Source organism: Delphinus delphis, chromosome 2 (genome assembly GCF_949987515.2).
Source record: "Delphinus delphis chromosome 2, mDelDel1.2, whole genome shotgun sequence".
Classification (NCBI taxonomy): Eukaryota; Metazoa; Chordata; class Mammalia; order Artiodactyla; family Delphinidae; genus Delphinus; species Delphinus delphis.
The window spans coordinates 171,536,884-171,555,042 of record NC_082684.1 but is presented as its reverse complement, the minus strand read 5'-3'; the positions used below and the strand labels follow the sequence as shown (position 1 = coordinate 171,555,042).

The window sequence follows — 18,159 nt, the reverse complement described above, 5'->3', positions numbered from 1 at the left end:
CTGGAAAGGATCACCAGGTCCCACCAGAATTACTGTGGAATGATGGAAAGCCTTGTTCTAGAAAGCTTGCCCTGGCAGAGGTGATCACCACGGTAGATGTTTGCTGAATTTAGTTCTGATGAGAAGGTAGATGTGACCTAATTGAGCAGAAGAATGGGAATCTGGAAGTAATTGCTGGTTCTCTGTGTGCAGATTGTTGTGTTTAGGATGCAATTTTCTGCTACTGCCCTCATTTTCTATTTTTTGGGTCGTCCTTGAGAGTCTTCACCCCCAAATTGGACGATCGTGACCATCAATTTCAAAAGGACATCTCATCCTAAAAAAGCTAAGTCAATGACTCTAAATTTCCCGATATTGCCGAAAGGATGATTTAAACATTTTTCTTTTGCACGATTCTAATACTTGAATGTGACTTTTTCAAAGGAGAACCAAAAATACGTTAGCTGTCATAGCCTCAGTGAAAGACCTGAACTTAAATCCGTAACTTAAAATCTTTTTGCATCAACTGATTCAGATAAATGTGCTTCTGAGTGGGAAGATGGGGGTGGGTCCTGGCAAGAAATGTCTGTACATTTCTTGCACACGAATGTGAAACCCACGATCATAATATGCGTGGACCGCTCGGGTGGGTCCTTTGCAGGTCACTGTCCAATGCTGTCAGACCGTGCCCTCATGATATATTGAATCTCTTCCACTCAGAGCCTCTGCCCAGGTCTCTCTCCTCACCTGTGTTGAGAAGGGGGGTCAGTTCAAGTTCAGGTGTACTCTTCCTCCTATTTCTGTCCCCACCGTTATGCACCCCACATATGCACCAGCGAGCCTCTCTCTGTGCTCTTGGGACTGGACTTCACCAGGAATCCCCCCATTATTTCTTCTGCCAACAGTCTCTTTCTGTTGTGGTCCATTTTGCATAGTGTTAAAAATTTAATTGCTTCCCTCCCCTGCTCAGAAATCTTCAGTCACCCTGCGCTGTTGAGGGTCTGCAATTCCTCATTCACTGCCTAATACATGAGGTCCTTTATAGCTGTCACAGAGTCTGGAAGGTAACTTACAGTTCATCAGGTCTGATCTAAGTGCTCTATTGTGCCTGGCTGACAAACCCGTTTCTCCTCTTGCTGCTGAAGTATTTTCTGTGATGTGGAACATACTGTTTCTTCATGCATCCGAGACCTTTTAGAAGGTTCTTCGTCATCACGAGCGTAATCCTAACTAATTCTGCACCAATTCTCTGTTCGTGGCTTAGCCTCAGCCAGGAAAACCTTGAGTCATCCACTGCTTTAAAATATAAATTGTATTATTATTCAGGTATGGGGAGGCCAACAGACCAGGAGCTGACTGCCCTCGAAGAGATACTTTGTTATACTCAACAGTTCCCAAGAAGAAGGGGTACATCACTCCACAGGGGGACACATGGGGAAGCACCAGGGACCGTTCGGAGGCAGAGGGACTGAGGGGAAAGCACAGGACAAGAGCCTTTCTTGTGGTTTTCTCGGGAAGGAATGAGTGAAGCAGAGTAAGCAGGCCAGGCAGGGTTAGGATTGTCTAGTTTGAATGATTTCATAGGCTCTGGGGCATGCGAACTGCCTGTAGTTGTCTGATATCAGGCCCCGGGGAGATTAGAGCAGGTGGATAGTGGCTTGGGGCTGGAATTGAGCCCCATGAAGGAGGTGGGTGTGGGTGTGTGTTCTGGGTGGGTTAGTTTGCATCTGAAGGCAGCTTAAAGGTGGGCCCTCCAAGACAGTACTTTGCTATCACTAGGAATCAACTAGCCTTAGGAATTGCAGTCCCATGAGAGTCAGCAAAGCCCCAAGATATCAAAGCATCAAAGTACAGAATAAAAAGACATGATTCGTACACCTGGCAACCCTGACTGTCCCATCTCAGGTACAGACCAGCTCTGTCACCTTGAATGAGACACTCCAGCTCCTCTTGGATGCAGTGGAGATGTAACAGCTATAGCACAGCCAAGAGCTCATTCTTTCTTCCTTGTGGAGGTGAAGCCTCCCACACCTCCCACTACTTTGTCCCCATCCCAGGTTCGCAGAAGTTTCAGTCACTGGCAGTCTCTTCCTCCCTGATAATGTGCAGAGAAAGTCACCAGCCACGGGCCGCCCTGGAACTTCACTTTAGTCTCTTTCATATGTGGACTTCGCTGCCTACGTTTGTATCCTGAACACCTTGGGCCAGTGGGGTGCCTTTGGGATGCAGTCATTGGCCCTGCCACTCTTAGAACTTTTGAGTTCTTGGCCTGCGCCAAATGACTATTCCCTGTGCACTCTACACCTGTGACCCATTTGACAGGTGACATTTAATAATGCCTTTGTGAAGGCAGAGCTAAAAATAGCATCGACTTCCAAGTATAAGACAAAGCATGGCAGACCTTCTGTGCTACAACTTGGAAAAATTATCCATCTTACGTTGCAGAATTATTAACCGAGTTGGCCGTGAAGAGCGTGGAACTCTTATTTTTCAAGGCAAGAGCAGAAAATAAAATCCCCTTATTGACATTGATGCCAGTACACGAGCTATGAAAGTTAGAAGGCAAAATGTTGATCCATGTGGCACAAACGAAGAACCAATTCTATAAACGTAAACAGTGTGGAAAATATTGTATGCTGAAGATCACTGTGGAAAAACATCACAAGGACCAAGTACTCTGTTGTTCAGAAGAGTCCAATTTTTCTTCCCCCTCAGATGAAGCAAGAAAGTTAAATTGTGTTGTGAAAGCTTCTAAATTTCTTAGAAAACCCCTATACATTGGATTTCGTAAATATCGGTGTTAATTAGAACATTATAAGGTTTATCCATTCTATATATAAAAGTTGGCATTGCTAATCCCAACCTCCCACTCCATCCCTCTCCCTCCCCTGTCCCCCAGAACCACAAGTCTGTTCTCTATGTCTATGAGTCTGTTTCTGTTTCATAGATAGGTTCATTTGTGCCATATTTTAGATTCCACATGTAAGTGATGTCAAATGGTATTTGTCTTTCTTTTTCTGACATACTTCATGAGTATGATAATCTCTAGGTCCATCCATGTTGCTACAAATGGCATTATTTCGTTCTTTTCTATGGCCGAGTAGTATTCCGATGTATATATGTACCACATCTTCTTTATCCAGTCATCTGTCAACGGACATTTAGGTTGTTTCCATGTTTTGGCTATTGTGAGCAGTGCTGCGATGAACGTGGGGTGCATGTATCTTTTTGAATTATGGTTTTCTCAGGGTATATGCCCAGGAGTGGGATTGCTGGATCATATGGTAATTCTAGTTTTAGTTTTTTGAGGAACCTCCATACTGTTCTCCATAGTGGCTGCACCAATTTACATTCCTACCAACAGTGCAGGAGGGCTCCCTTTTCTCCACACCCTCCCCTGCATTTAAATAAACATCCTTGAAGAGAGAGTCCACAACCAGGGTAGTCAGTGCCTGGCTCATGGAGTGTGCAGAAACGCAAGAGCCCAAGGAGAATTCATGTTTGGCAGAGAGCCTAACAATGGCTTCTGCCACCCCTCCAGCTCCCTGTCACCTTGGGAATTGTCAGCGGTGGGTGTGAAGGAGAAAGGGAAGCTTCCGTGAACCTACTCAGCTGTGGTCAGCTCCTTGCATGAACCTTTTCGGGAGGGCTTTTATACACTTCCTGAAGACCCTCGATGATCCTTGTTTCAGAGTCAAATGCTGGGAGAGAGGAAGCTCATTAAGCCCCCACTGTGTGCTATGCTGCATGCCAGCACCTTACCCTTACTGTCTCACGACAGCTCTCTGAGATGGTTATGGGGGGCATCACCCCTGTTTTTTTCCAGACAGGAAAACTCCAGTTAAGAGTGCGAAGCAGTAAGTGGAGAGATGAGACTCAAATCCAGGTGGTCAGAGCCCTAAGCCCTGTGCTCTGAAAAGCACAGTCTTTTAATTTTTCTTCCATCGAGAGGCTTTTGGAGGAGGAAGGGCTGTGAGGGGTGGTTTTGAGATTTTGTTTCACCAGGTAAAGTCAGAGGGATACTGGCAAGGAGGCAAGATAAGGAATGACCTTGTGCCCACAGACGCCTTACACATGTCATCCCCGTCCTGCGAATCCTACAATGTTTTCAAGGCAGTTGGAACCCCTGTTTTATGGATGAAGAAATAGAGGCTCAAGGAGGCTGATGGACTTGACTGAGACCACACAGCTCCTAAGCGAGGAGCCTGGCAGCCGACCCCAGATAGGTTGGCTGTGAGCCATGCGTTCTGTACACACTCCCCGGTAGTCAGGTATGTGCACGTGGAAGACCCTGAAGTGCCCTAGATAATTAAGCTGCTTCTGAAACAGGAAAGGAAAAATTTTATGGGTACATAGCATTTTTAAAATATTTTATTTATATTTTTAATTTTTAATTTTTATACAGTTTTTAAAGGTTACTTTCCATTTACAGTTCCGAAAAGAAAATTTTAATAATCGGTTCACGGTAGCTTGTTAAATATCTCTTTCTTTAGAAAGATAACCACTGCTCTCACTACAGCTGCTTCAAGGACCTTTATCTTTCTCTCATGTACTTCAAGTACCAGCGAGCCTCACACACTTGGCCCATTCACAGCCTTCCAGTGAGCCTCTTCTGCTTGCCTTTTTTGACCCTTTTTTAAATTCTAAAAGTACTTAATGTCAGCTTTCTCCCAGCCAGCTCCATTTAGCACTTTCTAGCTGGTCTCTTCCTAGAGAGAGAAATGACTTGTTAAAACAGATTTTTTTAAATAATAAACATCTGAAGCCTTCTGATTAAAAAGAAATGCCATGTAATCTTGGTCTTGACCAAGCCCTGGACAGACGTATTAAAAATGCATATCTGGGGCTTCCCTGGTGGCGCAGTGGTTGAGAGTCCGCCTGCCGATGCAGGGGACACGGGTTCGTGCCCCTCCGGGAAGATCCCACATGCTGTGGAGCGGCTGGGCCCGTGAGCCATGGCCGCTGAGCCTGCGCGTCCGGAGCCTGTGCTCCGCAACGGGAGAGGCCACAACAGTGAGAGGCCCACGTACCGCCAAAAAAAAAGCATATCTGTAAACGTAAGGAGATCTGGAAAGACACTCACACACACACACACACACACACACACACGCAGAATTTTTCCTCCACCAGGTTCCCTTGGCAACCTATCCACAAGCATCTTCCAACACATCTTTAAAGCTTGGTTGAGGTGTGTATGTAAATTTTATAGACGTGCTTAATATTGCTGATTAACTTCATGGTTTCTGGATTCTTCTAAATTCTCTTAAGGGAACTTTTATGCCTCTGTGAAAAGTTTAAAATACCAACAAAACTGAAGTCACCTTCAAGTGGTTTCTATGGTAATTTCCTTACAAATACTTGTGGGTCCTCTTTCAATGCAGTATTGCATCATCATTATTCTCTTGTTTAATTGTGAAGGAGATTGTGCGAAGCTTAGAGAAACTTTTACCGTATTTACATTTTCCTGTTGTACTTGTTACGTACTTTCCCATATCTGAGTAAAACGAGGAAATTGTTAGGTTTATATATATGCATTGATTTTTCTGGAAAAGCTCTTTAAAGTTGGAACCCCAACTTTTCTTTTTAGCTATGTTGAGCATCATTTTGGTGTTCAATAACTGCTTCAATTCTAATTACTTTTGAACAGTTAAAGCTTTCTTTTATTTTAAATCGGTTTGAATTTTTTTCAGAGGTTTCCCCCAAGACAAGCAGTCATATTTTCATATAGTGCTTTAAAGTGAAATCTACGTGATTCCTGCTGCCATTTTTAAAAAACTGGGATTGTGTCAGTGGCATTTGCTGTCAGATAATTTTTTAGGTGAGATCATAGAAACACTGTGAAATTATTTTGCTTGGGAGCACTTGGTTATATACGTAAGTTGTACAGTTCAATCAGGTATATCCAGCAATGGTTTTCAGGTTATCCTGGGATGTTTAACCTAAATAACCCCTTGATTAGTTGCGAGAGTGTAATCACTTTATAGTTGCTTTTATAGCATAACCTGTATGTGGACCCAGCCTCAGAAAGTCTCATGTTGTACCAGGCGCAATAACAGAGAATGACTTCTGCCATTTAACTTATTGGTGAATAGATAAACTTAAGCAGCATCCTTATCCAAAAAGTTGTAGGAGGTTGTTGGTATTTGAGTATTGCATTTTCTATTTCCATTATAGAGGGTTTCATGTGGGGAGAAGAAGGCATCCTGTCACTTGAAAAAGCAGAAGGTCGATGTCATACATGTCATACATGTGTGTATCATGTATCCTGTATGCATTTATCAGAGCTTCTTTAATTGCTGTACTTCTGTGATGAATGTTTATTGTGTATTTCGACATTCTTGGCAACTTGACGATGTCGGTTAGAAAGCGTTGTTAACAAGATGATCATTGGTGTGATCCTCATACGTACGTCTTACGGGAAGAGGGAGGAATCCACTGATTTATGGCCCCAGGGATCCTCGCAGCCCTGCCAAGACGGAAGTTCATGTCTGGGAGGGACAGACACGAGGGGTTGAGGTGAATGTTCGTGTGCAGAGCCTGCAGAGATAGTGATGGTGAATAAGCTCAAAGCACGTGCCCTGCGGAAGGCGGGCGGCCAGCAGGAGGGCGCCTGGGGACAGCACTCATTGGCTGCTCACACAGGGCTCTCGTCCGTGCTCCAAACTGAAGCTGTGACCATGAGTCACCACGGAGCCGTCTTTTCATGAAGTTCAGGTAGGAGTCAGTTGCCAGAAACTGGAGAGCACAGAAAGGCACAAAATGAGATCCTGAGTTCCCAGGGCTGCCGCAGCAAACATATCTCATATGCTTTTTCAAGTGGGTAGAAATTCCAATGGAAGTACGGAGATCACAATCCTCCACTGCAAACTAAGGGACACTTTTACGAGGAAAGCCTCGTGTGGGTGGGAATTCTGTATCAGATATTGTGACCGCAGCTTGATAGAGAGGTTTTAGGGCAGCGCTTGGTACGGTCAAGAGCCAAAGTTGCTTGAATAGAGAACAGGCGCTGAGGGGAGCATCAGTGACGCTAGGAGGGACTAGTGCCAGCACGTGTCCCCCCGACACTTGCCTGCATCCGTCCCTTCTCTTCTTCGCAGAATACCAAACTGAATATTATTTTTAGGATGAAAATACACAAAAATTGCCAAACGCTTTAGTGCAGCTAGAAACTGGGTATAAGGGAGTCCTAGGATGTACAAACTGTAGCAGATTTTTATTGAGCTATATTGTATATTTTATTATATATAATAGATAATATATCAATATAAGAATGTCATAATATTTATATAATATCCTGTAGTACACTATATGTTAATTTATATAATACAGAATATAACTGTTAGTATATAATGCATGTGATATATTAATACCTAATATAATTATATAATTAATATATAATGTGATTATTAATATTGCTATATTGTTATCATATAATAATGTATGTATATACTATATTAATATAATTTATTAATAACTAATATTAATAATACATTATATGTTAATACAGATTATATAATGCACAATATTATAGATGATAGCTAATATTATACAATCTATAATATTATAGATAGGTCTTTTTTAGAAAACATAATTTGCTTGAAGGATATGATTCACTAATTCGGGGAAGAAAATAAAATTGAACACTATATAAGGTGCGTATGCACTCTATGAGACCAGAGAAAATAAATTATAAGAAAACACTAGTGTAACAAAGTGCATTCTCCTTTCATCAGATTGCAAAGCAAGATAAACCTTTCATGTTTCTAAAAGAAATAAAATAAGTGGATAGAAAGCTGCCCCTTAACATGTTGGGCAGCTCAGGATGTACCTGTAATTGCTGTATAAGGACTGGCAATTCCATGTATACAGATACTGTTAAGTGTTAGCACCAAGTAATATAGGGCAGGATCTCTTAGAGCAAAGTTCTGGTAGCATTTTAAAAGTAACCTCCCATTTAGAAAATGTTTTTAAATGAGCAAGTAATTTTTTATATTTTGACTTAAGAGATGGAAATCCGTTGTGACTCCCCTGAATTTGGGTTAAGTATAACTAATTACAGTGCTGGAGGCTCTGAGTCGAGTGACTTGCTTTTCTGCTGCTTTCCCTGGTGGTTGGCAGCCACAGGGGGTCCAGGCAGCTTGGGATAAAAGCCTTTGCTTGATCTGCTGGTGGAAATGGACTTTCTTTCCACAGAGCCCCACGGCCAACCCAGCAAACACCGGGTTCCCAACGAGGTGGGTTGCTGTGGAAACCAACAGCTCTAAACACCAAAAGGAAAGAAAAAAATTAAAAGCCCAGAATCAAGGCCAATTTGAGGGAATATAAAAAGGCATGAAGAATGGTCCGAGGCAGCCAAAATCTTCACAGAAAGAAGAAGAAGGAAAAAAAAAGATGGCGCCTACAGGGTTCACTTTCCCTTCCATGATGAGCCAGAGTTTGTTCGAATAGATTTGAAACCAAGGCCCGGAGGCTGTTCAGTCCGCCGGCGAGAGTGGTCCTCTCAGCTGTGCTCCCAGTGACAGCCACAGAGGGCGCTGTGATCCGGAGTAGTATCTGTTAGCAGGTGACTGTTAGATGGAGAATGTTGGTTTTGGAGTCTGCGTGAGAAGTTATGAAATAACTGGCTTCTGTCATTTGTAGAAAAATAACTAAAGCCGTGAATTATTAGTTGAAGCTGAAAGGGGAGAAGACAAGGCATGCTTGCTGCGTGGCCTCCCAGTGTCTGCAGGCAGTTCTGTTAAACCGCACCTGTGAAGGATGCACTGCGATTCCTTCCTCTTGGCCCTGCCGTTATGTTTGCTCTAAATTGCTGTGTGGGTGCCTCCTCTCCAACCAGCAGTCTGAAACAGACTCGTCGCATTGAGTTCTGAGTCTGTGGCCGATAGAAAGGAGATGACGAGAAGGGCATGCTGGACTAAAAGATAATGTTTAGTGCTCTACCCACCAAGCAGGTGCTCTTCGAAAATGGACTGGTTCGTGCCTGCAGAGTCAAACTCTTCCAACCTGCCAAGAGCAAAGGAGTTCTGAATCCTAGTGGAGGTGTGATGCAAGAAGAGGTCTGAGCCACACACCCACGGGTCCACCCACCATGCTGCAGAATTGGAACCCCTGATGGGGACTGTGGTATTCAGGGTTCTCCAGAGAAACAGGACCAGTAGGATGCACGGACATTTAGGAAGAGATTTATTCTAAGGAATTGGCTCCCATGATTATGGAAACAAGTCCCAAGGTTTATAGGGTGAGTCAGCAAGCTGGATGCCCAGGAGAGCTGATGGTGTAAGTTCTAGTTCAAAGGCTGGCAGGCTTGAGATCCAGGAAGAGCCGAAATTTCAGCTCAAGTCTGAAAGCAGGAAAAAGCTGATGTTCCAGTTCAAAGGCTGGCAGGCAGGAGGAAGTCTCCCTTTACTCTGGGAAAGGTCAGCCTTTTCCTTCTCTTCAGGCCTTCAACTGATTGGACGAGCCCCACCCACATGAGGGAGGCTGAGCTGCTTTGCTTAAATGTTCATCTCCTCCAGAAACACCCTCCCAGACACACTCAGGATAATGTTTGACCAAACATCTGGGCGCCCTTATGGCCCCGTGAGGTTGACATATACCATTAACCATCACAGATACTGAGAAGGAAGGCCAGGGGGTGGGAGGAGAACCAGGTGGGTGCAGTTTCAAAGAGATGGTCCTCTGTCGTATAGGGTCATCCCAGGACAGCACAGAACCTGAGGGGTGCAACCCACCCCTTCCCACTCCAGCTAGGGAGCTCACAAAACTCCTGTGAGGACGAGGTGCACAGCCATATAAGGAGACTGAGCTGGGACCACCTCACTGCCCTCCTTCCCTGAGACGGGGCCGCTCACACCGCTGCCCCCAACCAGACGTCTCCTCCCTGCTCCCTCGGTCAGAAAAAGCACCTGCTTCTTTTTTATTATTTTTTTAATTTTATTGAAGTGTAGTTGATTTACAATGTTGTGTTAGTTTCTGGTGTACAGCAAGGTGACTCAGTTATACATATATATTTTTTTCAGATTCTTTTCCATTATAGTTATTATTATAAGATATTAAACATAGTTCCCTGTGCTCTACAGTAGGGCCTTGTTGTTAGCACCTGCTTTAGCACCTGCTGTCTTCTAAATCAAAATCCAGCATGAGGGTGGAGCAGATTAGCAGAAGTTAGGTCAGCAAGGCCAAAATCCATTCCTCCATCTTAGCTACCAGGGCGGCTGGGAAAACAAGTCTCTGGCTTCTGCCTTAGACCAAACATGTGATGCAGGAACATACTGAAATCTTCCGAAAATGCTGGGCTGGCCATCAGAGTTCATCTTCCTGTGCCACCCGCCCTTCCAGTCCCAGCTTCAACTTTCTTCTCTTCCAAGAAGCATTCCCCCATTGAATTCAATAAACCATGATCACGGCCAGTATTCGTACCATACATGCTGTGTAGCCAATGGTACCCCTTTTTAAATTGTTAATATCACCCCTACATCACCTCTACTTCTCTAGGTACTTTCAGATCTTTTTTCTTTGCTAGTTTGTGTTTGTGTTTGTAAACTCCAGACCCTCTTAGTCTCTTTTTTGCTCTATTTTTTTTCCTCTGTCTTATCCAGCTTCAGACTTTTTGCTCTCTGGCACGTGGATTGGTCTTACCTCTCCCCACCCCTACCCCCCAAAAAACTGTAAACTCCTTAAAAACAGTAACCATGTCTTTTTTTCTTCTCTTTTTCATCTTCCACAGTCCCTAGTATAATATCAAGCACATAGTAGCTGATCAATAAATATTTTCCGATTAAGTACAATTAATTAGTTATCTGGATTGATTAATGCTCCTCAAATGAATTTTGATAGTTTCTATTTAAAAAAATAATGAGGAAAAAAAAAAACCCAGTAATGATGGGGAGTTCCCTGGTGGTCCAGTAGTTAGGACTCAGAGCTTTCACTGCCGTGGCCCTGGGTTCAGTCCCTGGTGGGGGAACTAAGATCCCGCAAGCCATGCGGCACAGCCAAAACAAAATTAATAGTAATAATAATAAAGCAATAGTGAATAAGAAATCAATGGAACAACAACAAAAAACAGGTATATTTAGGCCATATACCAGATGATACCCAGAAATGCTTGTTAGTTTTAGTAATTCATTCAGCATAGATATTGAGGGCCTATGTGCCAGAGACTATTCTATGTGCTCGGGATACATGAATAAAGAAGGGAAGAGAAACAGACAAAACAGCTCTCTCAAAGTTTATGTCCCAGAAGAGTCAGACAGTTAATACACATATAAATTAGAAACATGTTAGAATCAAGTGTAACGCATAAAAGAGAAGGCAGAGCTTGATAATATCAGAAGTTCAGGGAGACACTGGGATTGACATTTTAGAGAGGATGGGCAGAATTGTGAAAACGATTGTTTTTAAACAATCAGAGAAAATTGAAGATTTGCTGGGTATGAGACAATATAAAGAGGTGGTTCTATAAACTGGGCCTGTTAATGGCATTTGGGGTATTTTTAAAAAAATCCTCATTTGTTGTAAACTGAAGTATTTATGGGGAAATAATGTGACCTAATGTTATGATGTCTGGGATTTGCTTCAAAATGTTTCACAAAAATAAAAATGAGGAAGGGAAGGAAAGAATGATGAAAGGAAGGAGGGAAGGGGGAGGGGAGGGAGGGAGGGGGAGGGGAGAGAGGGAAGGGAAAATCGGGTGCGGGGAGCACAGATGAGACAAGAATAGTAGAAAGTTGATATTTGAAGCTTATCAATGCTGGGGGGGATCCTCATACTGTTTTTTCTACTTTTATATGTGTTCTGACATTTCCATAATAAAGTTTAAAAGGCATAACTAATGGTCAGTCAAGGCCTCATTTAAGCGGAGGCTCAGGAGGTGAGGGAGGGAGCCCCGGGGAATGGGTTTGTGGGGGGAGGTTGCCGAGGAAGGAAACAGCCCACAGAGCCTGCCCCCCTTGCAGCTCCTTGAATTGGGGGTGGGAGCCGTGTAGGAGCTGAGTCTGGGAGGTAATTTGGCTGTGGGGTGGAGAACACATGGAACCTGAAAGTCACTGCAGGGGCCTCGAGTCAAGGTCAGATCCAGGCGGGCTGCAGAATCACACTTGACGTGCTTTCCCTGGGAGTTTGTTGAGCCACCCAGATACCCTGGATCTCTTTACTCAGACTCTGAGGCGAGCGTTTGTAATGCATCATCAGTGCCGTCTGGTAGAAGTTTCTGTGTTGGTGGAAATGTTCTCTCTGTGCTGTCCAGTATGAGAGCCACTGGTCGCACATGGCGCTTGAGGACTTGAAATGTGCCTGGTGTATCCAAGGAGCTCAATTTCTAATTTAATTTCATTTTAATGAATTTAAACTTAAATTGACACTCCCCCCTGTGGCTGGTGGCTCCCACACTGCAGTCTTAGGAGACGGTTAGCCGTTCTCCGGAATTTCCCTCCACGTTGGTCCTAACTCCACGTAAGCAACCAGGTCGTTCTCACCTCCAGGTGTCTGTAGCCCCGCCTGCGCCCCCTTGCCTGGCCGGTTCCTGTGCCTCCTTCAGGCCTGAGCTTACGTGACACCTCCTTGAAAGGCCTTCGCAGTTGAAATTCGGCTCTCCTCCATCCTGCTGCCCTGTGGTACCCAGCTTTCCTTGGAGGCATTTTTCCCAGTTTGTAATTATACTTGGTCTTTATTTATTTAATGTCTAAAGCCAAGAGCTCCTCAGCATTGGGGGTCCGTTCACCGCTGTCTACCCACATTGTTGGTGTGCAATTAAAACGAGCTGGGATGGAGACAGAGGGAGCAGTCTGAGTGTATGCAGTGCTGAGGACCCAGGTGAGGGGCCTCTGACCCAGCGTGGAGAGCAGTTGGTGAGTTGGGAGCAGTTTCTCCAATAAACCTTAACCAGGGCTTTTAAAGGATGAACAGGCCTTAGCAACAGGAGAGCGAAGATGGACAACGGCATTTCCTACACAGATGAGAGGCAGCAGCAGGAAGGAAAGTAGGAAACGTAGGGGACAGTGTCTGGGGCCTGTGGTATGTGGGGATCAGGTGGAACTGGATCGTGGAGGACCTTGGGTGCCTTAAAATGGATCGTGTAGGTCAGGGGTGGGCGGATTTTTCTTTACAGGGCCGAAAGTAAATAGTTCAGGCTGTGCAGGCCTCAGGGCTTTGTCAAAACTCCTAAACTCCACCATCGAAATGCAAAAACCGCCTTGGACGATATGTAAATCACTGGGTGTGGCTGTGTTCCAATAAAACTTTATTTATGCGCACAAATTCAAGTTCCAGGTAATTTTCATTTCACTATTATTCTTTTGAATTTATTTTTCCCCCAATCATTTCTAAGTGGAAAAACCATTCTTGGCTTATGGACCACACAAAACAGGCAGCTGGCCACATCTGGCCCTCGGCCACATTTGGTGGGGAGAACTGTCGGGTTTGAAGGGGGACAGGAAGTGGTGAGATCAGTATTTCAGGCGGCCCCCTGAAATACTGGCTTCGGTGGGAGCTCAGGGATCAAGTCTTAAGACAGTGGCAATTTCTGTGAAGAGGCTGAACAGCAGTCTGGGTGATAGATTTCCACGGCCTGAGATAGGGCAGTGTTAACAAGGGATGGGAAAGAAAGGCCGGCTTTGAGATCTATATTCCGGAATCAGAATCAGCAGAACTTGGTGATGGATGTTCAGGGTAGAGGGTAAAAGAATAATGTCCCAGCTTCGAATTAGTAATCAGGTACCCCGTCTCAGCAGGATACATCAGCTGTCATGACCAACAAAGAAACATAGTGCATCTTATTTTTTTTTTATTGATGTATAGTTGATTTACAAGGTTGTGTTAATTTCTGCTGTACAGCAGTGGTTCAGTCATATATATATATATATATATACACACATACGTATATATATTCTTCTTCATATTCTTTTCCATTATGGTTTATTACAGGATATTGAATATAGTTCCCTGTGTTATACAGTAGTAGGGCCTTGTTGCTTATCTATTTTGTATATAGGAGCTTGTATCTGCTAATGCCTAATTTATTAATTTATTATTAAACTCCTAATTTATCCTCCCCCGCCTTTCCCCTTTGGTAACCATAAGTCTGTTCTCTATGTCTGTGAGTCTGTTTCTGTTTTGTAGATAAATTCATTTGTGCCATGTTTTGGATTCCACATATAAGTGATATCATCTGGTATCTGTCTTTTTCTGACTTACTTCACTGAGTATGATAATCTCTAGGTCCATCCATCTAGGTTGCTGCAAATGGCATTATTTCATTCTTTTTTTCTTTTTTAATTTTTTTTTTTTTGCGGTACGTGGGCCTCTCACTGTTGTGGCCTCTCCTGTTGCGGAGCACAGGCTCCGGATGCGCAGGCTCAGCAGCCATGGCTCACGGGCGCAGCCACTCCGCGGCATGTGGGATCCTCCCGGACCGGGGCACGAACCCGTGTCCCCTGCATCGGCAGGCGGACTCTCAACCACTGCGCCACCAGGGAAGCCCTATTTCATTCATTTTTATGGCTGAGTAATATTGCATTGTATATGTGTAACACATCTCCTTTATCCATTCATCTGTCGAGGGACACTTAGGTTGCTTCAAAGTCTTGGTTATTGTGAATAGTGCTGCTATGAACTTTAGGGTGCGTGTATCTTTTCAGATTAGAGTTTTCTCCAGATATATGCCCAGGAGTAGATCTTAATGCACATTTAGGTCTGTGGCCGTGTATAGGGGCTTCCTTTTATCTGTAAGATGAGATTAATAAATAGTTAATAGTGTTCCACCTCGTCATAAGATCACTCCCCTGGTTGTTATTTAGTGGGAATAATTTTATTTGCTGTTGAATGGATAATATAAGTATTTCTATAAAAATGATACTCCAGTGAGACATTTCTGTGACTTCCACTCAATTTTGCTGTGAACCTAAAACTACTCTAAAAGATAAAGTCCATTTCTTAAAAAATGAACTAGATATAGAACCACTGAACGAGAGGACTGTTCATGCTGTACTGTCATATGAATAAAGCAAATTGCAAACGTTTTAAAACTATGATACCCCAGTGGTCTGTAATAAGTTCTTAACTATAGTGACATGCTTTCACATCCTAGCACACCAAAAGAAGTAGCTACGTAATCTCTTCAAGGACTACAATTGCAGAACATAAACTAGGCTTCCCGTTTTAGAAGCAATTCAAGTGGTAGAACCTAGGACGTTGATTATAGGCGAACTCCTTTCTTGTGTTCATTCACAAATCCTTTAGCTTTTGCCAAATCTCAGCTGCTTTTGCCTTCTCAGCAAACAGTTAAGAGAAAGCAGAAACCTTGTAATCCCAGTTGTTAGTAAATGTTGCACTACCATAAGATTACATAGATCATCACTGCAAGGCTACGAAGCCACCTTCCCACTTGCCCTGTTTGAGAGGATTTCTGCTACGCGCATGTTAATTCATTTATAACTTCTCATACCACCTGGGGACAAGGAAGACCCCAGTTCAGTAAGAAAACAAATGCGTGTTTGTACATACTGCAAACCTGCATTGAGATAACAATGGTAAGATTGGAAGGAATCAACGAAGTATGTTTTGTAATGCCATATCCTTGATTTTCTTGATGTTGATTTTCTCTCTCTTTTGGCAGTTTTCTCCTGTAGTATGAAGTAACCAGGTTCAGTTTCTGTAGCACTTTTTTTCTCTACGAGGTTTTTGGGTTTTATTTTTTTTTCTTTCCACAAATGGTTTCATCAATTGGCTTTTTTATTTTTAAGGCATTTTATTTATTTACTTATTTATTGTTGGCTGCGTTGGGTCTTCGTTGTTGCGCGCGGGCTTTCTCTAGTCGTGGCGAGCGGGGGCTACTCCTCGTTGCGGTGCGCGGGCTTCTCACTGCGGTGGCTTCTCTTGTTGTGGAGCATGGGCTCTAGGCGCGCGGGCTTCAGTAGTTGTGGCTTGCGGGCTGTAGAGCACAGGCTCAGTAGTTGTGGCACACGGGCTTAGTTGCTCTGCGGCACGTGGGATCTTCCCGGACCAGGGATCGAACCCGTGTCCCCTGCATTGGCAGGCGGATTCTTAACCACTGCACCACCAGGGAAGCCCCTCTACAAGGTTTCGAGGGATTTATTTGGTGCAGACCTTATATAGCACCAAGGTCTAGGATTCTTTAGGTCCGTACGGTCATCTAGTCAAGAAATGGATTAAGTAAGTGATACAGCCCGAGCCCTTGGACTATTTAATCAGTAGAAATTGGGAGAAGCCAGCCGAAAAATTCAGGCAAGGTTTTATTAGGGAGGCTGCAGCACGAGGGAGCAGAAACAAGTAATAGGTGCCCTTGCTCACTCCCCGAGGAGGGGTGAACTGATTCCTTAAATGGGATAACAACAGGGGCAGGTCTCTGGGCCGGGCAGGGCACATCGCTTCGGTGGTCTGCCCACCCCCTTGCTGGTGCTGTGTGCAGGGACCATGCACAGGACCCTGCTTTTGCTCCCGGCCCCTAAGAAGTGGCGGTTGGTTTGTGGCCTTTTGTATGTTATTGTTCATAATTGCCCCAACTGTGCGTGCGTGCAGTTACTTTTTATTCCTTTATAGTTTCTTTCTATTCTGTTGCTCAAGGAGACGTTTGTCCAGGTGCAGTCATTCTGCTAAAGGGTCCCGGCTCCCAGCCTATCTCATCAGTATGTGAAAAAAGGGTGAGAAAGTGATCGACTAAGTGAAATTTGCAGTATTGAAAAGGTTGCTTTCGCATCATAAGATCGCCAGCAAGTTACCAAGGTGGAAGTTCTCGAACCGAAAGAAGTTCTAGTCAGTGTAGTGGCCCCAGTTGGGGAAGAGCTTGGGATGTTGAGTTATTAGCCCCCGAGAAGGATGTCTCATCCCTCCACTTAGTTTCATACCCTTTTCCCCTTCAGCTCTCCTCCCTGTGCCCTGTCCTGGGACCCTTGGACGCTGTGACCGAATGCTCTCGAGCATAGTGACTGGAACAACGTAATGACACTAGCTTGTGTTCGTAATTATACTGAGATATATGTCGTTATCGTCCCCCATTTGCAGATGAGGAGACCAAGACCTGGAAACCATACGTAACTTGCCCAAGGCCACGTGGCTAGAGCTTGGTAGAGCCGAGGGTCAAACCTAGAGTGTGAATTGCCCAGAACGCTAGACATGCACGCTGGGCAGTTCCCATGGGGCTAGCTTGGACGCCTCCTCCCCTCACTCTCAGGTTGCCCCCAGCCAGCCTTGACCTCCCCAGTGGTCTCTCCACTGAGCCAGCGGTTCTCCAGTGGTTCTTTAAACGTGAGCCTCCCTGCTCACCGATTCCTTGTCCCACGTCCCTCTCCTCTGAAAGGAAGGCTTTCAGAACTGAGGCAGCTCACAGTGTATGGCAAGTAGCGCCTCTAAGCGGCTAGTGAACTTAGGACACTGGCCACCGTTTACTCCCTTCATACCTTAGCAAAGGGGGTTTCTTGGAGCAGAATACACGGATCGTTCTAGAATATATGTGGAATCAGCATCCCTTCACTGATGTCCACCATGGTCCACCACCATTGGGTTATTACAGAAATCTCTTAACTAGATACTCAGTCTCCAGTCTTGCCAATCCCTGAGTCCATCCTTCGTCCAAAACCAGGTGTTTCTACGCATAAATTGGATTTCCAGCAAGTTACCAAGGTGGAAGAGCGATAAAGATAAAGAACAATGAAGGATAAAGAACGATCCTTTTAGGTCACTTAGAAAGCCATATCTGATCTGGCCCCTGTGGGCCTCTCGAGCCTTGTCTTTCCCTGGGCTTTGTACCCCTCACACTCCCCCTCCAGCTGTCAGAACCTATTTCCTATTTCCGTTTCTCCAGGAAGCAGGGCTTTCTCTTGCCTCTGGGCCTTTGCATGTGCTGTTCTGTAAGTGCCCCCTTGGTGGCTCCACCAGGTGCCCCCCGGGCATAGCACTTACCTGTCTACTCCCTTCCCTTCACCACTGTAGTTGTGCGCAGTTGCTCGTGATCCTAGGTGTGGGGTAACAGTTCAATACACATCTCTTGCATGAATAAATGAAAAGTATTCATTCCAGTGTAATTTCTACCGTTAATTTGGAGTCCATTTCCCACATCCGTTTTCTGGTTTTGCCAATACTACTAACTCAACTTCAGCCATCTTTTCAAATGTTTACTTTTATTTTTTTCTTCTTCTGACCTTCTCCACTATGTGGGTCCTCCCTTTT

The 18,159-nt window shown here is 44.4% G+C and overlaps 1 protein-coding gene across 1 annotated transcript in view; it reads left to right on the top strand.

Moving 5' to 3' along the window:
* FAM171A1 (family with sequence similarity 171 member A1) overlaps positions 1–18,159 on the top strand; it is a 125,256-nt gene that overhangs the window by 46,197 nt on the left and 60,900 nt on the right. The gene's annotated exons all lie outside the window — the stretch shown is intronic.